At 38.0% G+C, this 26,719-nt stretch overlaps 1 pseudogene; it reads left to right on the top strand.

Annotated features, from left to right (window-relative positions):
- Positions 1–19,300: 19,300 nt before the first annotated feature.
- Positions 19,301–20,347, top strand: LOC149023938 (auxin efflux carrier component 1 pseudogene; annotated as a pseudogene).
- Positions 20,348–26,719: the final 6,372 nt, after the last annotated feature.

Here is a 26,719-nt window from a genome sequence, read left to right as displayed (position 1 = left end):
TCTAAGTTGCACCAAATTTCCTGTCCAAATTTTAATGATATAATCTATTGATCATTAAAAGGACATGGATGAATATTCAATTTTGAGGGTCAAGATTGATGCGCTTGGTTTTCAAGTGTCCACAACAGAAAATATTTCATCACGTGCTTTTTGATTGGTCGAGAGCATGAAAATGTGGTGCACTGTAAAGTATAATGATCAACATGATCCTGTGTATCGTAGATTAAAGGTAAGATTAGAACATATTCCATTTGAAATAATCTGGTGAAGGGTACTCTAATCTTACATCACTTAAAGGATCTGACAGCCCAGATCTCACCCGCCTTTTTAAACTGGATATCCAACGGTTGTATGATTAGATTCTCTTTGGGACCCATCTAGAAGATGAAATCCAACGGTTCCTGTGCATTAACGTTTATTTCTTTAAAAGTCTGAATTTGAGCGAAACATAAGTAGGCTTTTGGGGTTTTTGGCTTGTGGAAACTAAAAAAAACAAGGAGGAAAAGCCAAGAAGCAATATGGGTATGGAGAACAAGCTTGGATGCATATTTTGGTGAAAACATTGAAGAAAAAAGTGAGTAATCTATTGTAATCTCCTTCAATTTGAAAAGTTTCACCTTTCAAGTAGTTGCTTGTTAGGGTTGAGTTGTTTGAGGTTGTGGCCTTACACTTTTTTGGGTGCAAAAGTTAATACTGAAGTGAGTGCTCCATGTTTTGGATTAATTGAGAATGGGTGCTCTCTGATCATTGTAGTGATCAAAATTTTAGTTGAAAAGTATTGAGTAAATATGAAGCTCTTATTAAGGCATTACCCCATGGATGTAGGCAATTTGCCTGAACCACGTAAATTTGGTGTCTTGCGTTTCTAATTTATTTTCCATTGCATATATTGGAGTGTTTTGATTGTAGAGTGGTGGTGCACTGTCTGGTAGACCCAGCCACATTGTGGTGTGTGGTGGACGTGCCCTTGTGTAATTGGTAACTACAAGATTATCTTGACCAACCTTGTCTTGAGCTTAAAGAAGCGTCACATCAAAGAGAATTTTAGTAGACATTGATTCACCCCACCCCCTGTGAAACCCAGCCTTAACCTTGACCCGGAAACCTTGTTATTTGTAGGTCCAGTGACCCGAAGTAAAGTAAGAAGTCAGCTTTGGGCCATCCCAGTGGAGGACTTGGAGTCTGGCTTTGAATCCATGAGAGTTGATGATGAGGTTCTATTTATGGAAACTGAATCTTGATGAAGATCGGATTAGTTGATGGACTTGGAGTGCTCTCTATCATGGTTTGAAGGCATTTCTACCTATTAGGTAAGTCACTTGATATGTGTGCAAAACCCCTTTAGGATTGGATTTGATCTGGGTCTTCAATTCCCTGTTTAGGAGTTGCTGAACTGATTGGTCGACTGGACCAGTCGACCAATCCACTCGACCAATGGGTTCTGTCTTTGGCAATTAGGTCTTGCTTGCTCTATTTAAGTCCAATCTCGAGTCTACTTCGTATTTTCTGCCTCCAAACTCTTTGGAACGAACCAAAGACCTCTGCAAGTCATCTCCCTTGCATCCTTGGTGTTTATCTTGACGGATCTTCGTCAAAACTCTTCCTCTTGCATCAAAGGTATGTCTACACTCTCTTCTTCTCCTCCATCTCTGTTTTTCTTTCCTTTTTGAGTTGAGACAGTAGAGGAGATGCTGCATTCTCTGTTGCAAACATCTCTGGACTTGTCTCTCATGATCTTCCTAAGGATTGATGGCTAATGCAATGATCTTAACCATGATCATTGCAAGCTTTTGAAGGAATCATGATCAAATCATGATCTTGTCTTTGTTCATCTTTTGATTTAAATTCTGATCTTCTTAGATCTACTATACTGATCATGTTAGTAGTCAATTGCTGTGTTTTCTTTACATGATCCATGATCTATCAATCTCTAGTTGTTTCTCTTCTACCATACCATGCTTTCTTCATGAATCATGATAGTTACATCTATGGTAGGTTTTGTTTCCTTATTTAGATTTATGCTCTTAGGTCTATTTTCTTGAAGATCTAAGTGTGCCTTCCATGATATCTTTATCTGAATCAATGATTCATTCTCCTATTGTTCTTGTCTATGATTTCTATCTTGAATTCTTCAAGAACCATGATTGATCTAATTATGGTAACTTTTTGTTTCCTAATTTGTATCTTGAAGGCTTGATTCGATTAGTGTTTTGAGGTCCCCTATATGTTAGGATACTACTAATGTAGTTTACCCCTTGTTTAGTACCCTTTTGAACCACCAAATTCGGATTTTATTTCTTAAAACTCTGATTTTGTAGGCCACTGTCTTCATTGGTCGACTGATTGGTAGACTGGAACAGTAGACCAATCCAATCGACCAATGAGTACAGCAACTCCAGATTTGGTCTGTTTTGGATGTTTTGATATCTTTTCTGTTAGGGATCTTTCCTAATATGTTGTATACACTTGTTTAGGACCTTCTTCTCAAGTTTGTCAAGATCTTACTTGATTTCTTAGGATTCCTTTGCAAGTTATAAAAGGTAAGGATGGTTACTTCTTTAACAACATAAATTGCATATCTTAGTTTCTATATTTGAATCTTGTTAATTTATTTCTTTAATTAGATTCTTATAATGTTATACTACTGTGGTACTGTCTTGATATCAGTAGCATTACTTATTTATATTGAACTGACTCATGTATGATTTACTTACCAGTTATATACAAGTTGATTGTAATTATTGATTTCTTTCCATATATGAAGTTACCATATATGTGATGTTATGAATTGATGCTTGTGTATGCTTAAGTATGGTTCGGGAAGGAGAGGTGTCCTTTTGACACTTCTGTCCTTGGACTACTATGGGAATATTATGGGATGTTTCCGGAGATGCCCTCTGGACACCTTCCTAAACTGTTGGATGACATATTTAGGACTGTCTAGTAGTGTTTGGCTAGGATGTCCCGTTATGTTAGACCCTAATCGGAGGGGTATTGAGACCGAACGACCCGTGGTAGCAATGGGGATTCATGGGCGCTCAAGACCGGTAACCAACCTGTGAGAGGATAGGAATCACATTGTGGGGGCCATTTATTGGTAGGGTTGCATATGGATAGACTTGGGCTCACGGGCGCTCAAGACCGGTAACCAACCCGTGAGGGTACGTGAGAGCTTCCCCTTTTACCATATGTGGATAACCAATAGGGTTGATGAGTCCGTAGTCAGGGACTATGAGAACTCTAGTGTGAAGGATACCGGAAAGGATCGTCAGGGATGAGGAATGGACGTATCTGGATCTGACTTGATGTAACTAAGTAGAAGACTTGCATTTGGCTAGGCTTTATCCTGACATGCGCCGGTACTTAGACCAATGGTGATGTGAGAGAGTGGTGACCTATACCCCCAGCCATGGAATGTCCCGAGGGATGCCGGACCCATTACCAACTGATGATGAGTGATTGAGACTTTCCTAAAGAAGTACGGTGCTATGACTTAAAGCATGTCTGCCAATAGAGACCAGCATATATAGAATTAGATTCATACATTCATTGTTTGTCTCATACCATATTGCATTTATGTTTGTTTTGTAATCCTGCCATTTATGTTATTATGGATTTAACTGCCTTACTGAGTTTCTTTGAAACTCATTCCTTTGTACAATGTTTGTTAGACTATTCTACAGGTTCTGAATATCATGATTTGCTCGTATGAAGAAGCGCAAGGAGAAGAGGCATATCTCCAGGAAGGTGATTGCGGTTACGACAATTACATGGAAGATCCCGCAGTGGTTATGCTCCGTACGATGCTTAGTCCGACCATAGAGTGGAAGCGCCCTTGTGCCATTTATGAGATTTATACTTATAGGGATATTGTCTATAAGATTGAGAACAATTTAGTTACCTATGGTACCTGCTATTGGGATTAGATTCTATCCTGTTTATTCTCATTTAGAACTACTTTTCCGCTGGTTGTAGAGTGGGATTTCGCCTCACTTTACTTATCTGATTTAGACACTCTCATTATATTTAGTACTCTGATTTATATATGATTCATTCTTTCCTTATTTGGATCTATGGTTTATTTTTTGCACATCGATTATTATTGTTCATGATTATGTTATTGTTTATGTGGGAGGTTGATTACTCGATACCTGATCTTCGGGCTGTGGATCACACTCTCGAGTATGCCAGTTAGGGTACCGGCTAGGAGGATGTGACATCCCCTCAGTGTCAAACCTGGGAATAACAACTTATCTTGTTTCAGTTGCAATAAACGATATCTCCTTCTCAAAAGCATAGTTGCACATTCGACTGGTTATACATGAACAAGAATTGACGAAGTTGAGACGTGTCGGTGGTGACCGACACTTTCTTTAAGGTATTTAAAAGCCCCAAATTGTGCACACGAATTCTAAATGTGTTTTCACCCCCAAGATCAATCAACCCCTCTATCATAGACGATGCACTCTGTAACTAATGGACTAAAGGATCCGTAAAGCTACATTCACCAATTCGTTTTGACAACATGGGTTAAAGAAAAAAAATGTTTTAAACCAATACTCTCCCTTAAAACAAACAATCCCTCCCATGCACTTTTATATAGGAGAGTAATAGACACGACTTACGAGTCTCCAAAAGACATGTCTCTCCCTTAAAATTTCAACTTCCAAAAGAGGCACCTATTGGCCATTTTGGTGTCTTTTAGGAAAAGTCCTAATCACTCATAAAATGAAATTTTAAATTTTAAAATAAATCCATAAAAATTATGTTGTTCCATTGGCTGAGATTGCATATGTTGTCATTGTTAACAACTAAAATATAGTGTGTTCTAAGAGTACATGACTTGTACTGAAGTGAAGGTCTCATAGAAGGCTTTGGGCATTTTTTATATATTTTTAGAGGGTGATTAACACTATTACAATAATTTTGAGTATTTTTGAGAAGATTTAGAGCCTGTTTGGTTACATGAATCCAGAGATTTGAAATCTCTGGATTCATGAATCTGAGAATTATAGCCGTTTGGTTGTAAAAATCTCTAGATTCATGAAATCTAGAGATTCACCTTTTTACACTAAAAACGTGAATCTGTAGATTTATGGGTAAGAGGTGAAATCCAGAGATTTCAAAAAAGCTATACATTTGCACATTCACAAAAATCACGTCGATCAAATAGTTTTTTAGGATGAATTCACATATTTCATTCCACAACCAAACATCTAATTTTATAAATTATAACTCCATAGATTTGAAATCTCTAGATATTTGAAATCTCCAGACTCATGTAACCAAACAGGCCCTTAAGTGTTTTGGGTGAAGCGAAGATTCCTTAGAATAGTGGACTTCACAGATCACTGCACAAGGGTCATGTTGAATAAATTTTTGAGTAATCATACAGTTGTTTTCTGGGTTCGACTTAAACTGAAAAAACGTAGTTCATGAAGTATTCTCTCCAACGCACTTTTCGGATTGCAATTCCGATATCAAACAAGGAAGTTATGAGGTTTCTAATGAGAGTGTGCGATATGGAAGCAAATCTGGGCATTGTAGAAATAATATGAAATTTGACTACTGTGATTTAATCTAATTTCTGGGGTTCAAAAATAATTTTTAAGAGTTTGGGGGTCTTTGTGAAATAAGTTTTACTTCTCAAGGAGGAAAGTGTAATTTTGAAAGATTGAGGATACAATCTAATGGTCATTAGAAGAACATGGATGAAGATCCAATTTTGAGGGTCGAGATTGATGCGCTTGGTTTTCAAGTGTCCACAACGGAAAACATTCCATCGCATGCCTTTTGGTTGGTCGGCAGCATGAAAATGTGGTGCACTAAAAAGTATAATGATCAACATGATCCTATGTATCGCAGATTAAAGGTAAGATTAAAAACGATTCCATTTGAATAATTTGGTGAAGGGTACTCTAATCTTACATCACTTAAAGGATTTGACGGCCCAGATCTCACCCGCCTTTTTAAAATGGATATCCAACGGTCGTATGATTAGATTCTCTTTGGGACTCATCTAGAAGATGAAATCCAACGATTCCTGTGCATCAACATTCTTTCTCTTTAAAAGCCCGAATTCGAGTGAAACAAAGGAGGGTTTTTGAGTTTTTTTGGCTTGTGAAGACTAAGAAAAACAAGGAGGAGAACCCAATAAGGAAGATGGGTATGGAGAACAACTCGAATGTGTATATTTTGGTGAAAACGTTGAGGAAGAAGGTGACTAATCTATTATAATCTCCCTTAATTTAAAAAGTTTCACCTTTCAAGTAGTTGCTTGTTATGGTTTAGTTTGTTTGAGGTTGTGGCCTTATACTTTTGTGGGTGTAAGAGTTAATACTGGAATGGGTGCTCCATGTTTTGAATTAATTGAGAGTGTGTGCTCTCTGATCATTGTAGTGATCAAAATTTTAGTTGGAAAGTATTGAGTAATTACGAAACTCTATTTAAGGCATTACTCCGTGGATGTAAGCAATTTGGCTAAACCACGTAAATTTGGTGTTTTGCATTTCTAGTTTATTTTGTATATATTGGAGTGCTTTGATTGCAAAGTGGTAGTGCACTGTCTGGTAGACCCACCCACATTGTGGTGTGTGGTGGACATTCCCTTGTGTAATTGATAACTACAAGATTATCTTGACCAACCTTATCTTGAGCTTAAAGAAGCGTCGCATCAAAGAGAATTTAAGAAGACACTTATTCACCCCCCCTCTCAGTGTCAACCTGGGAATAGCAAATTACAACATTTCTTCCTCTCCTAATCATAGATCCTCACAGAGTTTGTGAGATATGTTTCATGGGTAGAGTTTTTAAACTTACGATGTGTTTACCCAAATAAATATAAAAATAAAAATAAAAAGTGCATACTATGTGAAGGTAATATTGAAAATAGATAAATAAAAATTAACTAAGATTGTCAGTATTGGTAATAGGGAATTTGATCGATTATTTGGTAACTAAGATTTTTTTTTTTTTTAACATGTTAATACTTTACAAATTTACAAAACTAAACCCTTGTGCAATGAGCTCTCGGATTAAGCCTTCTTCTCCTCGCAAAGAGGCATAAAGGTCCTCTTAAAGAGGTGCACGAGCTGAGCTTCTTGGCTCAAGCCTTCTTGTCCTTGCAAAGAGGCGCAAAGGTCCTTGTAAAGGGGTAGTTGGTCTGAGCTCCCGGCTCAAGCCTTCTTGTCCTCACAAATAAGCGCAAAGGACCTCTCAAAGTGGTGCTTGGGTTGAGCTTCTTGGCTCAATTCTTCTTGCAATATCCTCGTTAAGAGGTGTTAAAAGACAAAAGTATTATAGTCGGCAAAAAATGATATTTCATTGAAACTAAGATAGAATAATTACATTAGAGCCCGATCTGGGCTTCTTGATGTCTACCTCTTTTTGGCCAGGGACTTCTCCCGGGTATTTTTCCGTTCTTTGTACATACTTCTCAAGTTGGCCTTCTTGGATGAGCTTCTCAATCTCTACCTTGAGGATCCTACAATTGTCTGTGTGGTGACCCATTGTCTTTTTGGAAACAAAAATACTCAAGTCATATTCCCCTCCTCTGGCTATTGCCCAACCACTTCAAGTGGTTCTTGTCTTGGATTTGGATTAGAATCTTTGATCTCTTGGTTTTTAAGAGACTGAAGGTATCTTCACTTCCCTTGGTGATCTCTCGCCGAGCTTCAATAACCTCTGAGACCGTGGCATATTCTTGACACCTTTTGAGTACGGTTGCATAAGTCTTAGGTTTGTCTCGGAGTAAAGATTCTAGAAAACGAGGGTGTGTAATTCCAGCCCATAATGCATTGTATGCCACTTTGTCATCTAGTTCTTCAATCTCGATCGTTACTTTGTCAAATCTCAAGAGGTAATCTTGGATGGACTCATTCCATCCTTGTATGATGGTGAAGAAGCGATCAGTTGTCTTCTTGCTCCCAATGCTATTTCCAACTGAGCAATGAACTTCCTCTTGAGTTCTCTAAAATTTTGAATACACCCTGGCTTTAGGCTAGTGAACTACTTTATCACTGGGCCCCTGATGGAGGTTGGGAAGGTTCGGCACAACATTTCTCCTCTCTCCCAATTATTGTCGTTAATGTGTTCTTGAGGATTGGACTTACCCTCAAAAGGAATGAGTGCTAACATAATGAGGTTGGGTGGAAGTGGCACTCTCATAACTTCTTCAGAGAAGGTTTCTCGATCAACAACATCATAGTCGTCATCATGATCCCAATATTCAAGCTTCTTCTCTAACTCATCCATCCATCTTCCTAGCCCATCTTCATCACGATGTCTTCCTAGAGGTGATTGAATACTCTCCCAATTTGATTAATGAGAAAGTGGTAGGGTGAAGATTGGCTCTGTTGGCCGACCCCCTTGGGTTTTTGGACCCTACCACACCTTGGCCTTCTCCACGACTTTTTCCTTCTTGTTCTCGAACCTTCTTGGAAAATATTGAGTTTGCTTGATCTTAGATAAGTGATTAAATATGCTCTCTTGAGCCTGGTTACCCTAAGAACATTGTCCTTGGATTTGAACACCTTGGTTCCTTTCTTGATCAAGTTCATTTGGCTGCCTGGACCTACTTTGTTGGTCCTGCCCTTCTTGAACATCATTCTCCAAATGTCGTTTGTCTGGTACACGTCAAATTGCCTCTCGTAATCTTCCCTCACGGGTACTCTAAGGGGGTCCTGGTGGCACATTGATCTGATGAGCCAAACCTCTCACCACTCCTTGGAGCTCTAACATTTTTTGTTGCATTTCTCTTCACATATTTTGTAGATCAAATGTTGTTGCTGGTACTGATGGTTGATTCGAACCTCCTTCTCCAAATGGAATTGGTATAGTCCTTGAGGGGTTCTCTGCAACCCCCTCTTAATTTCGCTATTGGTTTCGGTTTTGCGGATCTAGAGAAACGGGGACATGCTCTTTCAAACACATTCTTGATTGCGTTCGTTTACGGTCTCCCTTCATCCCATTTGATTAGTAGCTTGATTGGTATTTTGAGCTATTCAATTGGTTGTTCTTTGTCTCAACATGGCTCTTTGTTAGCTTCTAATAGAGATGACAATCTTTTGCGTCCACACCTTCTTCGAGCCACCCAAGTAGTTGGACGACTTCTTAGGAGCTTCTTCAATGTTACCCAAGTAGGTGATATACCTAAATTCACAATGAAAGTTAGAGTAGCCTTGACCTAGTGTAGGTCGGGGAAGAAGTCTTTGAGAGGATTTCTCAAAGCATAAGCAATATTAGTAGATAGTTCTTTATACCTTGCAAGTCTCTTGAATTGAGTTTATATAGAGGTTACGTTACTTCGTGGATTTTTCCCACTCATTGAAGAGTGGTGTGGGTTTCCCTAGAAAGCACATTCCCTTTGCTTGGCAATTCCCTTGATGGACTCTAATGGAGCCATTACTCCAAAAGTCACTCCCTCATACTGCTATGGGCATATGGGGCGGTTACTTCCATAACTGGTCCCTTTGACTTAATCTTTCTTTGAAGACTTCTTTGAACGTGGTTCTCCATATTTGGAGTACTTGCTCCCAGAACCGGGTCCTTCTCGATAGGGTGTTCTTCACATTAATTGCAATGGGGATCCTTCATGCTTACCCAGTTAGGGGTTCTTCGTACCTTCCTTGAGGGGGAGGCTATTCGTACCTTTGTCGACGGGGGAGATTCTTCATACCTACCCCAAAGGAGAGATTCTTCATACCTTCGCCGCAGGGGGAGATTCTTCATACCTTCCATGAGGGGCAAGGTTCTTCATACCTTCCCCGACGGGGAGGTTCTTCATACACTCCCTAATGGGGAGATAAGCAATGCTGACCACAGAGTAATCAGGCTAGTTATCTGCCACTACATCTTGAACAATGTATTTTAAGTGGCTTAAAATTGAGTGAGTTAACAAATCGGTTAAAAGCAGTGTCAATGGGTCAGGTTTGTTGCATCTGCATAAAACCTAATCCTTGCCTGTAGACATAAGCCTAAGCCTTTGACCTAAAAAGAAAAACCACATTCTATTTATTGAAAGAAACATTGACTCAAACACAAACCTATCATATTTTTCTTAATTTGTTTTTAAGTGTTGATTGACCTTGACCCTGACCTAGGGTTTAATTTCCTTCTAATCAAAGTATGAGTACTAATTTCTTATTCAGCTGCAATGAGTTTGGTTGTGTGATGAACTCTAACTCATTGAATAGTTCACATATAGATTCTAAATTTTAAGATCGTGAATCTCCATGAGCAGCTTGATGATCTAACATGATTCGAAGAATAAACATCATGCTAGAAGAGCATAACATGGTGCAGAGAACTCCAGCAATGCCCTTGGTTTCCATTTTAAGTCCAGTGCCCTTTGCAAGGTGGGGAATGGACATTTTAGGACATTTTCCCCCGCCTCGGGAGGAAGGAAGTTCTTAATTATAGCCATTGATTATTTCACTAAATGGGTGGAAGTTGAGCCAGTAGCCTCCATCACAGAGAAGTAGATGGAGAAGTTTACTTTGCCCAAGGTTATTTATAGATTCAATTTCCCAAAGATACCCTTGACAAATAATGGCACTCAATTGACAATCCAACTTTCAAGGAATTTTGTCAAAAGTATCACATTGATTGTCGAAGAGCAGTACTTGCTTACCCCAGTGTAATGGACAAGTTGAGGTTACTAATAGAACTTCACTTGACGGAATCAAGAGACGCTTGGATGAAAGCAACCAACGATGGTTAGAAGAATTGCCTCATGTTTTATGGGCTTACTGAGAACTTCATCAAGAACATTAACGAGAGAAACACCTTTCAAGTTTTCTTATGGTACTAATGCCTTGGTTTTGGTGGAAGTGTTGGCATGGTCTCTTAGGTCTACATATTACAATGAAGAAACGAATGAAGAAGGCCTGGAAGCTAATCTTGAGTTCGTTGATGAAGTTCGAGAAGCAACATTCTACTGGAATGTGGCTTATCAGAAGAAAGTGGACAAATATTATAATTCCTAAGCATGCAATAGGACTTCTCGGCAAGGTGACTTAGTCCTTCGACAAGCAGACATTTCTACTCCACGAGGAAGGAACAAGCTATCACCACAATGGGAAGGCTCATACTTCGTTGTTCGTGAGTTACAGCCTGAGACTTATAAGCTTAAGGATATGAGTATGGATAAAGAATTTGTTCGTGTGTGGAATACGTGGAATGAGTATGTACCGAAACCGAATTTCTTCGGTACGGTTCCGGTTTTAGGTACTCATACTGTCGGTATGTACCGAAACCAAACCGAATTGGTACCGTACCAATTTAAGGAATATAAATCTAATTTTACAATTGAAACACTTTACCTTTACCCTATCCCTAATTCCTTGTTTTAGTTTTTCGTTTCGTCTTTCACTCTTCTTCTTAAATTTACTTGTTTTGTCTTTGTTAATATCATATTCTGTCGATTGTTTGATCGCAATTTCATTAGGATCTTAATGAACTAATAACAAAAGTGGCATGGGTTCGTTCGTACTAAAATTGTACCGCACTAGATACCGTGTTTAAACCGTTTTCCCGTACCGATTTAATACCAAAACCAAATTGAACCTTTTTTGTAAATACCGAAACCATACCATACCATTTAAATTCAGTATAGAACGATTTTGGTTTTCGATATTCAAAGTTGGTACCGTACAGAAACCATACCAATTGACACCCTTATGTCTGGGTTGTTGTTAAGATCTTATTGGTGTGATCTAATGCTGAATCTGTATCTATGCAAAGCAAGGAACCAAACCATTATATAGAAACAATGAACATGAACTAACTCTTGGTTGGGGCCTCTCTAATGACTCAGTTTAGATCTCGAACAACAACTATTGTAGAAGGGCTAAGCTCATAGTTACTAAATTTGCTTATTAATACATGTATCCGACCTTATATTTAAAAAATTAACTTTTCCGTATTTAAAGCATATACACTTGTTGCCGTACCCAACTTCAAAACTAGCCCTTATTGATTTCCTTACTAATTTCGTTTTGATTGACGTATTAATTAACATAGTAATTAATTTTTTGCTTTATTTAAAAATGAAAAATCCCTAATCCTTTTATGTATGTACAAAATCCTCATTTCCATTGTTTTCCTTTTTCTCTCCATGTTTTGTTTTCATTCAAAAGCCACAAGACTCGTAACTTTTTAATGCCAACCGTCACTTTGTTGGGGAATTTATTCCATCTGTAAATTACTTAGTTCATTTTTCAAAGGATGTCCTAAGTTGAAAAAACGAGGAGTTAAAAAGGCCACGCAAAACAAGATTTTCTTCTAACTCTTTGATGCTTTAAATCTACTCATAATGTTGGTGATGGCCTTGGAGTAATGGTGTTACCAAAAACATGGAGGGTCACTAAAAGAATACAACATTCATGGTTTAGTCATTCGCTTGATTGATTGTAATGGAGCAACAAGTTTATTTTTCTGAGGATATGCAAAAAGACAAAGAACATTCCAACAATGAACCATCAAAGTATTAAAAAATATTGGAATTGTTTGATAGTAGAAAAGAGAGAAACATAATACATCATGTACAAATGATTTTTACATTTCTCTTGTATTTTCGAACTATGTTTGTGGATTTGACGAATAACATGATAAATATATATATGCCTTATTTATCTTAGATGTGAAGATCCAAAACAAAAAATGGTCTCTAAGTTAGATTTTTGGTTTAATTTTTTTTTTTCTGTATGAAAAGTTTTTGTTTATGGAGGCATAAAAACTCTGAATTTAATTGCAAAAAATCAAAATCAATTCACTATTGATTTTCTTTCGGATATGAGGTTCATCCGGGCCAGCATGCGCGCACCACGATTATATCCTCAAGGGAGCTTTTACATAATTAATGCTGCCGAATGGGTGCAAACCCAATATCTCCCCTAGGGAGGTTGGGCCTTTAACCGCTTTACTAACCCATCATTGGCATTCACTATTAATTTTTTTGCAAAGACTAACCTCTTCTTCTTTCCTATATTTTTGCTCCCCTAATAGTTAAATCAATTGTATTAAAACAAGTATTAAATACGTAAAGTACAATTACGGTACATGACTTATTGAGCCGAATTGTTGGAAACATACTACCTGCCCTATGAACTAGTTAATTGTAGTATGTAATTGTCCCCAAACTTACTCACTATGGTTGGGACCATCAATGAGTCTCAGATCAGTTCTTTACTATTCGACTATTCGAAGAACGTAGTCAATTAGTGAACAAGAAAAGAAGATAAGAGCATGAATATCAGTGTTAGGTAGACATGTAAACGCGTAGTTGAAATCCGTTTCCAAATTCGCATTCGTATTCCTCTAAAGGTGTTCGAATTCAAATTTTCCTTACCATAGAATATCACTATCAATCCGTTAAGCAACCGAATCCGGATTCAAATAATTGCTATTATTTTTTTAATGGAAGACGATTAACTGATTATAGAATCATATAATACCTAGTTAAAATTTTGTCCAACTATATTTCTTTTTAAAGAAAGAATATTGTATGTTTAAATTTTAAATAGTATTTCACCAAGTGGCATTTTGACACTCACTAAGGTTTGAACGGGTAAATCAATTAATAGGTTGAATTTACCTAAACTATGGAAAAACCTTTAGATTAAACATTTTCTTTCTCTAAAAAGGCTGATAATCGAATTTGGAAACCGGTAATCGGAAAAAAATCGGAAAAAAAAAACAATCGACAATCAGTAATCAAATAGTTTATTAGATTAGATAATTATTGAATATCCGATAAAGTTTGGATTCAAATTCAGGTATTTTCTATAAATATCGGTAGATATTGGGTCTGAGTTGGATATTGGTTTTGCTTACCGGATTCAAATATAGATAGTGGTGCACCCAAACCGAATCTAATCATAGTAATTGGTTAATTTATCAGCCCGTTTTCTCTTTCATTGTCTGAACACAGTTTCTAGGCAAATCATCAACTAGTCTTGTCAAGGACCACATGAAAAGTTCTGAACTACTGCTCATGGCATGGGGAACTTTTTTTTTGGGCCATTGTTGACTGGTCATGATGATCGGGGCCCAACAAGCCCAAGTGGCATAAGTAGTGGCAAAAGTACAAACCCATGACCTTCTTGGACTTACTGCCTCTACAAAGGAGGCTGCCACCACTGTGCTAGAATCACATCCACATCGCATGGAGAACCAGCTGGCCGGACTAAAAGGATGCATTAAGTAATATTTCCCAACAACAATTATGGTATTCTTCTGTTATGAAAGAACAGAAGAACGGGTGATAGATGTTTGCTAAAATGGTTCATTCTTTTGCTCTACAAGAATGAGCCGATGAAAAAAGTGGTTTGATGATTAGTGTTTGAAAAACATGCTTTTTTAGGAAAATATTGTTGATACGAAATCATGCTTGTCCTTCCCTGTCACGTTCCTGCATAACACGTGCTTGACCTGGTGTGGTCGAGGTACGTCTCCGACAAGCAAGTCAGTACCAATGAGATGATCACAATACTCAAGAGAGAATTCAAGTAATTGATCACACTGAATAAGAATACTTACTACATAAAGCCTGCCTGACATGCTTATATAGCTTTAGATATCAGAGTTAGACTCTGAATATAACTCTAATAAGAGTTTTGTTAGGAAAGTAACTCTCGGAAGAGTTATTTACTTGACTTATCCTTCTAGGTAGTTGACAGGTAACAAAAGTTTACCTTGATTGGTCTGAATAGGTACCTCCTTCATTTCTTCTTCTCTGCCTTTTCATTTCTCCATTTAAGCCAGTGTTCTAGTCGAAATGCGTCTGAATTTTCAGAGTGCTCAAACCATTGATCTGGTCGAACTGGTTGTGGTCGAGAAGAATCACCAACCTGGTCGAGCTCTTGAGCTTACATTTGAAGTTGTTTGGTTGACCCTGTATTGGACAAGCATTATGCTAATCCTTTCATAAACCCTTTAGTCTTCTTCATTGTCTCTTTGTTTATTGAATTATCATTGATCGTCCTCCTCTTTGGTAGAAGATTTTGCCACTTGCCATGGTTACCTACTCGGTATATACAGATATATGTTCGACCACTTCCTCCGAGCATGGTAACTTGTCATATTTACACACTACAGTGTTCGTGATTTATTTGCACACTACGGTGCTCGAAGCCTAAATTTAGGTCTTATACCTTTTTTATTTCCGGAAGCCTAAGTATCTTAGGTGTTACACCTTTTTTATTTTCGGAAGCCTAAAGTATCTTAGGTCTTACACCTTTTTTGGAAGCCCTTAGGCCTTACACCTTGTTCTGGAAGCCCTTAGGTGTTACACCTTGTTCTGGAAGCCCTTAAGTCTTAGACCTTGTGTTTGGTTATTCCCCGAAAACGACATTAGTTGAAGTAAGTAGATCTTTGTGTTTGGTTCTTCCCCAAACACAATGTGAATTAAAGTAAATAAGTACCTTTGTTCGGTCATATGTTGTGATTGTTCATCACAAGTGAATTTGATCAGGATAGAGATTTCAAATAATGGTGTATATGGTCGGCACTGCACAATTCGTGTATGCTGGTTGGCTTTGTGAAGAATCCGACCTTTGTCTTTGTTGATTCCAAACATGTGAAGTAATTTTCAGTGTTCGTTGTTTATTATGTTCATCATTCAAGACATGCTATTCGATAAGGTTTGTTCGATCATAAGTCCAAGTAATTGGTCGTCAACAATTGCTCGGTCATAACCCACTACCCCCCGGGCATGATAACTTTGAGTATGATGAAAAATCTTCGAAGTTTTCGTGCCTAAGGAATTTTAGGTCTTTTTTGCCTAAGAAGCTTAGGTCTTTTCTACCTAAGTATCTTAGGTCTTTTCTACCTAAGATTCTTAGGGCCTTCCTAAGAATCTCAGGTCTTTTCCGCCTAATTATATTAGGTCCTTTCTGCCTAAGTATCTTAGGTCTTTCTGCCGAAGAATAAATCTTGGGACTTTTTGCCAAATGCATTAGGTCTTTGTGCCTAGGTCTTTTTTTCCTAAGAATCTTAGGTCTTATCCGCCTAAGAGACTTAGGTCTTTTTTGCCTAAGAATAAATCTTAGGTCTTTCACCTCTTTTGGAAGCCCTAAGGTCTTACACCTTTTCTAGAAGCCCTTAGGTCTTACACCTTTTCTATTTTCGGAAGCCTAAAGTATCTTAGGTCTTACACCTTTTTTGGAAGCCCTTAGGTCTTACACCTTTTCTGGAAGCCCTTAGGTCTTACACCTTTTTCTGGAAACCCTTAGGTTTTACACCTTTTCTATTTTCAGAAGCCTAAAGTATCTTAGGTCTTACACCTTTTTTGGAAGCCCTTAGGTCTTACACCTTTTGATGCCTAAGGAACTTAGGTCTTTTTCTTCCCAATGCTGGTCAAGTAGAGTTATTGATCTAGTCGAGCAGCGTCCTTTCAATGTTGGTCGAGTAGAATGATTGTGGTCGACTCATAGGTTTTTAGTATAGTAGTCTTTTAGACTTGTATATCTAGACCTCACCTCTTTCGTCTAGCATGACTGCTTGTCACTTTTCAAGCATTTTAAGCTCTGTGTACGAGGAGGTCGAGATGTGAGATGTTTATCTCTCTTTACTCCCCCGAGCATGATAGGTCAAGTATTTTTTTGAGCTATTATGCTTCATCCAGCTAAGAACTTTTGCTTGTATGTAAAACTCCTTTCTCTCGATCATGTATGGTCAATTATATCTTGAGCTTCCATACTTGTAATTTTGATGATATTTTTCTATCCATGAACTCAAAGGCTTTGAAAATATTGTATATAAGGCTTTTGTTGTTGAAGCTAAATATATTGTTGCTGCTGAATTCCAATGCTAGCTGACTTAAGAGTAATATTGCTTGATATTCCACATTCAACTCTAGGTTTTATATGGTGAATAATCCCAATCATGCACCATTAGAAGAATAGTAACGATCATATAGATAAATATGAACCTGAGAGAAAAAGTAGAGCAATGTGAGAAAATCAATTCAAAGATCGACAATCATACCTGCCTCGAAACCACAATCTATCGCGATTCGAGGAGTCTGGGCGGAAAATCTGGAGTTAGAGTTCGAATTGATCCGTGATGTAATCACCCAGTATCAATTCATCTCGATTCCAACCGAATCTTATATTCTGCAATTTCTGATATAGGCGCACCCATAAACACAACACAGAAGTAAATTAAGTATTGAGAGGTAATTTTTTCTCTTTTGAAAAATCTGTCATGCATTGGCTTCTAATTCAAGAGATGTGCCGATCATCAAAATTGGTTTTTTGGCCATTTTAGATAATTCCTCCTTTCAGTCCTAGTTCCCAAGAATCGCTGGTGTCGAAGACGAACCAATAGTCAAAGAAGCAAGATCGTGAACCAGAAGCCAATAGAGCTTCTCATTATCGCAAATCACAAGTCTCATGTGTTTTTATTTAATCACCAAAGCCTTGTTCATGCGTTTTGTTATTGTATACAGAAGCCCATTAGAAAGTGCTAGGCCTTACCCACCAAGTGACGATGGGCTTCAAATATTGATCTCATCTTGCCTCTTTGTCTCGAATGGACAAAAGGGAGAATCTTCAGGGAAATCCATAGAGAAAAATAGATGCCATATTTTATTTGGGAATGGGGAGGCCCCACAACTGTTGTTGCCACTTTAATATATCATTACCGTGCTCTAGGTGTGAGTTTGTGAGTCAAGGAAGCCCAAAAAGATATAAGCTGATGATTTGAGCAATAGAAGAATCTTTGCGAGCGATATCGATACGCAACAAAAAGGAATGAAGCCTCTTCAAATTCTGAACCATTTCTTCTTGAAGCAAAGCCCCATATCTAAAGCGTTTGAACGGATTCGCTCTCTGCTAAGCTTTGAAGAGCGATGAATTAGGTGGGCTACGATGAGATTAATAAGCCAATTTGTTGAAGTTTTATAGGACTGCCATTTTTGTTCTTCAACATCGTTGTAGATTTTGCAAGCGATATATAAGAGGAACCAATCTTGGCATTAGATAATCTTCAGATGTTTTTCTTCAACATTGCTAATTGTGCAAAAAGATATGCTGTTGAACAGAGGAACTATCTAGAGAGAACTGCTGCCGATCTGTTGCGAATAAGAAGTTGTTCCTCTGTGAGTATAGGAGTGGTGACACTTATGGTGACAGCTCCTTGATATCAATCAGGTCGGCATGTTGAAGTTGTTCTCATGTACTTGTTGCAATAAGAAGAGCTTTTCCGTGGTGGCTACTACCAGAAGTACTACGGCAAGTTTAAGTGATGATGCTCATGTAATTGGAGCTTTCTTAAGAAGGACAGGTTGTTCCGCCGTATGGCACTCTTCAAAAGTCACGAACTTGTAGAAAAGAGCGAACAATGATATTTAGATCTGAGAAAACAATGATGGAGATCATAGAATTGGTCTTATCTTGTCATAACTTGCTCTGATATGGTAGGTGCAACATCTATCCCGGCGGCTCGCACCTTCTAGGTATTGTAGCATCGCCGGCCATAATCAAGGTTCCGTTGTAGATGAGAAAAAAGCACGAAGAAAAATAAAGTCCAATTGAATCTTCCCTCTATAGAGAGTTCGGGTTGGATAATGCTTCAAGCACATAATATATCTTGATGGCAAGAGCAACCTTCTCTAAGTGCACACTAATGTAGGATATGCCGGCCATTGGAAGTGGGCAGTCCATGGTACTGATCGATCAGACATTTGATATGGTCGATCAAATCTAACATGATATCTACTTGGATTTCGTCTGAATGTTAAGAAAATTGAAGCGTTGCCAAGATGGGATCAAATGGCCTATGGGTTCTGATCAATAACCTCGGCCAATCTAAACACCCCCATCTCGAACAACACGAATATCACTCCTACATATAAGCTTCCCATCTCATGCAATTACCGAGAACCTCCTCTGCTCAACTGATCAGGCTGAGAATGATTCGTTTGCCATGGCCTGTGCTGGAAGGAAAACATCGCAACGACGTACCGTGAAGCTGACCCAGATTTGGGCTGAGCCGTTAGGAGCAGCACATGAACACCATTGACACGAGCCATACTGTAGATGGCATACATGCGTAGGCATCCAGTTGTGGGGTCAGTTGTCCGTGTGGATTTGGCTTGGATTCAATAATGCAATATTCTAAGCCTGTTCAGAATCGGCTTAGCCTGAACCTTAAGGATAAAGTAACTTTGGCGCTAGAGATGGACTTGAAAGGGAAGCTGACGCATCTTGTCTCTTGACCCAAGATGGGTTGGATTCAATGGTGCAAATATTAAAAGAAGCCATTGTGAAGAATCCACTAGGATTGGTTGAAGCAATAAGGAGATCCTGCGATAACTCTGGCATCTTTGGTGGCCTGACGCTAAGAATCATTGAAGTAGGCAGCGACTGTTACGACGGCGTTCTTCACCAGAGCAGGTAGCCTCAAGTGGATGATTACAATCTTCTCACTCTCTACTCTCCCAAACACTTTGATCATGGGAGTTCCTCTCCTCATCGCCATGTACAGTTAATATTCAAGCACTTTAATGGTTAAGGTGGTGGTGTTGGAGTGTATCATCTGATACACTCTTCTGTTTTTCTCTTCAAGTACCATGGTGCGAAGATGCTCATAATGGAACAGTTTCCTGATATAGCCGCATCAAGCGTCTCTTTCAAGGTTGATTCCGACATCATGTCTTTAGATGGCCGTGATTTCCTGAAAACAGAGGCGAAGATCAGCGACGATGGAAAGCTAGCTTCATGTCTCCGTTAGGAAATCGAATGCGTTGAGGCGGTCACTAGTATTGACGCCGAAGCTGTCGAATCTCACCGGAGCTGAGATCTACAGCTTGAGCTCATCAAGAAATCCAACTCCTAGGGGTTCCGATTTCAATAACCCAGATTTCTATTCCATGATGAATCGCCAAGGGTTTCTTGCAAGACATTCCAATTTCGACCTGTCACCAGGCCCAGCGATGACCTCAAAGGGCCATAGCTTAATGTCACTTTGGACCAAGGAATTTGAAAACCTCCGACAAGTCATAAGCTTTGCATCGAAGTCGGTGTTAATTGCATTCATCGGCACCTAGTTCTTGGCTACATCTTTGATTAAGTGCTCTGAATGGTGAAGGCGACACAGGACGGTGTAATTTTGTTACCTCGATCATTAGCGATGATCTCAACGAAATCATGTTGCCAAACAACGACACAAAAGTAGGCAGTTCCAAGGTCGGATTCTGATTGCCGGATCTTCACCTTTGCCTACTGTTGTTCTTGTTTTGAAATTCAAAAAGAGATGAACACAACTGAAAGGCAACTCCAGCAGGAAGTTAGAGAAAACTACAACTAGGGTTATGAGTGAATTACATGCTTCCTTATCATGCCCAAAAGAAAGGACGTTTCAGAAGCAGTGAGGCAGCCTCCGCAGAAGCTTTTGAAGCGAATCATATGATCTTTCCCTTCCATGGAATCCACTTCACTTTGCTTGACAAAGTGTGCAGGCTTTTCTTTTTACTTAATTGGTCCATCAATTTGAAAGGAAAGAGTAAATTAAATAAAATAAGGAAATTTCTTTATGGTTGCTTTTGTTTCGGCAAATATAGTATACTCCGAATAAAATTCGTAAAGAAGAACGTCAAGAATAGTAAAGAAACTTCTTTTTTTTGGTCAACAAATAGTAATGAAACTTCATTAAAGTTATTCAGTTCTCCATTCTCTTTTCTCTTTTGTTTTTATCAGATCATTGCTAAGATAATCATGATCTCCCGATCAAAAAACTAAAGAAAACAAAGTAGACCTTGTCTATGGTTTTGTCCAGATCAGAATATACAAATAAAAAACTGACTTTAATGATTACAATGCCAATCTCAAAAAATCATATAAAACCAAATAAATTGTCGTTGAATGCAATTTCATCCGTTTTACGCATGTTGATGCATGTTGATTCTTAATTGCATGATTAAAAGGAAACCAACCAATTCTCGGTGATTTTCATATCGATGGCAATACCTCAATGCAAAGGAAATTAATAATTATTTGTAGCAATGAAAGGGAAAGATGAATGAAAAGCATACCGTACGGATTACCCATAAGAAGGGATTAAACGCAACCCTGAATCGCAGACGAACCCTTTAATTGAAAAAAAAAAAACATACCATAGGCTTGGTTTGGCATTCTTGATCTGATCAACACAATGGATTTTTGATCAAGATTCCCACAGACGACATCAATTGTTGATACAAAATCTTGTTTGTCCTTCCTTGTCACGTTACTGCATAACACGTGCTCGACCACACCGTACGTCTCTGACGAGCAAATCTGTACCAATGAGATGATCACAACTACTCAAGAGAGAATTCAAGTAATTGATCACACTGAATAAGAATACTTACTACATAAAGCCTGCCTGTCGTGCTTATATAGCTTTAGATATCAAAGTTAGACTCCGAATATAACTCTAAGAAGAGTAGTGTTAGGAAAGTAACTCTAGGAAGAGTTATTTACCTGGCTTATCCTTCTAGGTAGTTGACAGGTAATTAAAGTTTACCTTGATCGGGCACCCTTAACATGATGGTCGGGACCGTCCATTTACACCATGATTAAGACAACTGTATTGAACCCGCTGGTCGGACCGGTCAGGGTAGAATGACTATTTTAGTCATTAACAAATATATTTGATAAATGGTTCTGACAATGAAAACCTCTCAAGACCACCCCACCCTTACTAGCAAATCCCCTTAGCTGGCTCTCCTACACATGCCTAGCTCAAAAGCTAGATTGTTCATTCAAGCTGAATTAGGAATATGGAATATTTCTGGAACGAATTTATCAAACTCTCATTTCTAAATAAAGAGATGTTTCTCAACACAGACGCATATAAAAACAATTTTACACAATAACAATCTCTCAAAACAAAAATGTTGCCAAATGCATAAGGAGTTACCGGCCTCAAGTTTAATTCATCCCACTAGTCAGTCATATTAATAAAGGATAGATGATGACAATATCAGTTATCATAAGTTTGACTTTGGTTTTCCAATAAAAAAGAAAAGAAAATAGCCTGATTTTGTTTCTTATGAGATTAAGAATTTCATACTTGAAAGTTCCACACTCTCTTTAATCTTGTAAAGAAATGAGGATCCTGGTTACTAAACAAAATCTGTATTTTTTTCTTTTTGAGTTTTTGTTTCTGGAGAAAACTTAACATGTTACAAATCGCCTCTTGCTCTCTTTTATGACTTTTTCTATTCCATTTCTGCAGCAAGTCTTGGCTGAGCAACTATTAGGTTTTTTTTTGTATCAATTATCATTTTCAATTATGAGAATTTTTTATTATTTTAAATTGTTGGCATATATTATCAGTTTTGTTTTTTTTATTAAATAATAGAAAAACCTCTAAAATTCATAATAGACTTTTTAACTATAATGGATTATGGTGAGAATTTCATTATCTTCATTTATGCAAAAGTTATTTAAAATTTTATAGTTAAGATGTGGGTAAAATCGTTAATACACATTCTTTTATAAAAAGTCATACTTTTTTCTTCTTTTCTCTTTTCTCACTTATTCACTATCATTTTCTAACAATTTTTTTATTTTGACATACCAAACTTATTTTCATTCCATAATTTATTTTTGACAAAATTTACCAAAACATTTTTCATTATTGACCAATAATAAATTCTTGTACTTATTTCTTTTAAATAGGCATAATAGAGAATGAGAATTGATACCAAAAAGAGCCTAAATAATTAGTTTGGATTTACTCTTTTGCATCTCTTTTGATGCTGCAATGTTCCAGGTGTAATTTGACAAACCAATCAATTACTATTGAACATTTCATCCAGCCTAGAAGACTTGCTCTCCTGATGCATATAGGTTCCGGAAAAGCTGCTGTTACATTTAAGAATGCCCGGAAAGATCCCAACCACTGGACAAAGTACTCAGCTCCAATAGTGCTAATTATTGCTGCTACTGTACCAATTGAATTTGCAACTCCAGGAAGCAATCCTGCATGCTCGGGAGCTATATCCTGATCAAAATAATCAATGAACATTATTTCAGTTGCTGATCAAAGTACTATAATTCAGACTTGACTTAAGAACCTCATAATGATTATATTATCAAAGTAAAACTCAAATTCTGACGAGTAGGTTTTTGATGAGTCTGGATCTGCGACCCCGTCGGCTTACCACCACAAAAAATAGGGGGGCCAGGGGTAGTGATGGGAGGGTTTTATTTTTTATTTTTTTATAATATTTTAAGTGGTGGTGCCCACCATTTTTGTGGTGGAAAAACCGTCGATGCTTCCCGTCGGGGGTGATGATCTGAATTCGTTTTTGATGGGAGAGTAAACACACTTTCCTAAAATAATGTAAAAGAATGAAGCACTCAATTAATTCCAAGAAATGAAACAATTATGTCACTAGTATTACAACACTTCACAAAGAGAACGTGAGACATATAAAGTGCTCCAAACGGATAAAAGTGTCAATCCATCAGATCAGGTGCTGTCAGCCCAAGCCCCACTTCCATTCCAGAACTCAAAAAATAGGACATTCAATATCGCTGCCAAAGTATATCAGAGCGAGTCAATATTCAAACCTGGTATAAGAGTTGCAGTGGTTGCTGTCATGCAAATGAATGATTTAAAAACAGTGTTATGGAATCCGTGATTTCCCAACAATCATGCCACACAAAACGACTGTTACAGAAACTTCAAGTTTGTTAGTGCAACAAACTTAAATAAGTAAAAGAAATAGGGATATCAAAAGCAATGGAACAAAAGCTTATCTCTCTTAAATTTAAGGAAATACCAAAATAAAATACCTGAAAGGAAAGAAGATGAGTATTGAAGCATATATCAACACAGGTGATACACTTAACCAACTATGTTGTGGTGATGTGATACAGACGACCATGGGTGTAAGACTGATGACGTCCACCAGCATCAAATTGTTTGGGATCACAGAGGTAGCGAACTTGCTCTCTAGAATTTAGCAACCAACCACAGTTTCCTGTTCATGGAAAAAAGATTGAGCAAATGGAAATCATATTCTACAGTATATTTGGATAGCCATCAAATATAAATGTAGAAAAAAAAAAGAATTGTTCATGGATCCTGCTCCATTGTTTGTTTAGAGAACACACCAAAAAAAAAAAAAGGCTTCCTGTTCATGAGAAGAAAGATTGAGCAAATGGAAATCATATTCTACAATATATTTGGATAGCCATCAAGATATTACTGTAGAAAAAAAGATTGGTTCATGGATCTTGCTCCATTGTTTGTTTAGAGAACACACCGAAAAAAAGCCTTCCTGTTCCTCTTTGCTGTTATGAGTCCCTAGTCATATCAGCACCCTAAAAACAACAAATGGACTAAATACGTACACACTATTAACCCAACAAGTCCAAATTAAGTCACTAAAAGAATAGGAACATAACTTTGAACACTGGTGTTACCTCAAGTTCTTGCTGCTTGGGATCAAATAGCTGGGTAACATTGTATCAAGAGAACTAATGCTTAAAGTATTATGCCATCCAGCTGAGCAACTAGGTACATTAGACTAAGAGAATTTTGATAGGGCTTCTCTAATCCATGTATGGGCACGCATGTAATAACAGTTGACACCCTTGAGCAGTTGAGAACTTGGCCATGGACTCAAAAGATTTTGCTAGGATCAAGCAAGTCTCGATAAAGATAGAGCTTTGTATCCAAGAGTTGCCCTCTCTTCTATTTAATGTCAAAGCATTACAAATAATATGTTTATGTTAATATTGAAAATATGATCAAGAATAGTAAATCCAACCAGAGAAGCAAGGGGATCGACGATACTCTCTCCAATTGGTCAAGTTTCATTCAATAACAGACTTCTGTTGGTGGCAAAAAGATACCATCAGAAAAAGAGATTTCTTGAAAGACAAACATTTGTGATCTGTATACCCAGCACAAGTTCCATCAACAGATCTAGCAGCGCCTCCATTAAAAACATCTCTTCATTTTGTTCTTCAGGAATCTTCAAAGCTCTTACCTCACTCTCCAATTCGACATTCTTTGACATAAAGGCAACCAACCACTTTCTTTACTTCCCCCCCCATTACCCCCTTTTTTATCCTCTCTCACCCCCCCACACCCCCCCCCTGAGTATCATCTCAATGTTACTTGGGAGTATTAGGAAAGGTAAAACAGAATATTTCAATTCCTTAAGTGAGATTTACAGTATAGGTATATTTATAGATTACAACCCATATCAAACCTATCATCATAACCGTACACTTGTCTCTATCTCTATATCCCCCCTCAAACTAGGCCGGGAAAGCAAACCTAGTTTGGTACATAAAATCTGAAATTCTCTGCGAGGCAGAGGTTTAGTGAAAATATCAGCTAATTGACGATTAGTAGATACATAACGAGTAATCAAATGCCCGAGTGCCACCTTCTCCCGAACAAAGTGATAATCCAATTCAATGTGCTTTGTGCGTGCATGAAATACAGGATTAATTGTCATATGAAGAGCACTCATATTGTCACAATATAAAATTGCTGGAGAGGACTGAGGAATGCCAATATCTTGAAGAAGAAAACTAAGCCAAGTCAGCTCAGCTGTTGCAAAAGCCATAGCCCGATATTCAGCCTCGGTACTATATCTAGAAACCGTAGGCTGTTTCTTAGCACTCCAGGAAATGCAATTGCTACCTAGAAATGTGCAATAACCAGTTGTGGACCATCGAGTAGTGGGACAGCCAGCCCAATCTGCATCAGCAAACCCATAAAGCTGAAAAGAACTATGATGATAAATCTGAAGACCCAAATCAATAGTGCCTTTAACATAACGCAAGACACGCTTGAGAAGTGAAAAATCACTCATAGTAGGTCGATGCATCGCTTGGCAAATTGAATTTACAGCATAAGAGATATCTGGCCGTGTCATAGTCAAATATTGAAGGCTCCCAACCAAACTGCGAAATTTTTTGACATCGGGATAAGGAGTAGAATCGACAACAGTAGATGAAGTTTGAGACACCATTGGTGTGGGCATGGGCTTTACATCTTCCAAAGAAGCCCGATGTAATAAATCTCTTGCATATTTAGATTGAGAAAGAAAAAGTCCAGATGACGTAGTAGCCACTTCAATCCCAAGAAAGTAATGTAAAGAGCCCAAATCTTTCATAGCAAAAGGAGTACTAAGACGGGAGATGAAATCCATCATAAATCCCATATCATTCCCAGTCAAAACTATGTCATCGACGTAGAGAAGAAGAAACAAAATCTTCCCATTTGCCCGATAGATAAACAATGAACTATCAAATATCGAACAAACAAAACCAAACTCAAGAAGAAAAGTGCTAAAGCGATCAAACCACGCTCTTGGAGCCTGACGTAGCCCATACAACGAACGGTGTAATTTACAAACTGCATGAGGCTTAGCTATGTCCACAAATCCAGGTGGTTGGGTCATATAAACAGGTGTGGTCAAGAAACCATGAAGAAATGCGTTCTTGACATCTAATTGTCGAATTTGCCATCGCATCATAGTTGTAATGCTTAAAACAAGCCGAATAGAACCAGGTTTAATCACAGGACTAAATGTTTCAAAGAAATCTACCCCTTCTTGTTGGGTAAAACCCCTTGCAACTAAGCGGGCTTTTAGTCTTTCAAGAGATCCATCAGCCTTGAGTTTGGTCTTAAAAATCCATTTACAGCTAACCACATTCATTTGAGTAGTACGAGGAACTAAAGTCCAGGTCTTATTTTGATC

Source organism: Hakea prostrata, chromosome 2, assembly GCF_041222555.1.
Source record: "Hakea prostrata isolate BN-2017 chromosome 2, UWA_Hpros_2, whole genome shotgun sequence".
Classification (NCBI taxonomy): Eukaryota; Viridiplantae; Streptophyta; class Magnoliopsida; order Proteales; family Proteaceae; genus Hakea; species Hakea prostrata.
This window is presented reverse-complemented; position numbering and strand designations above follow the sequence as displayed.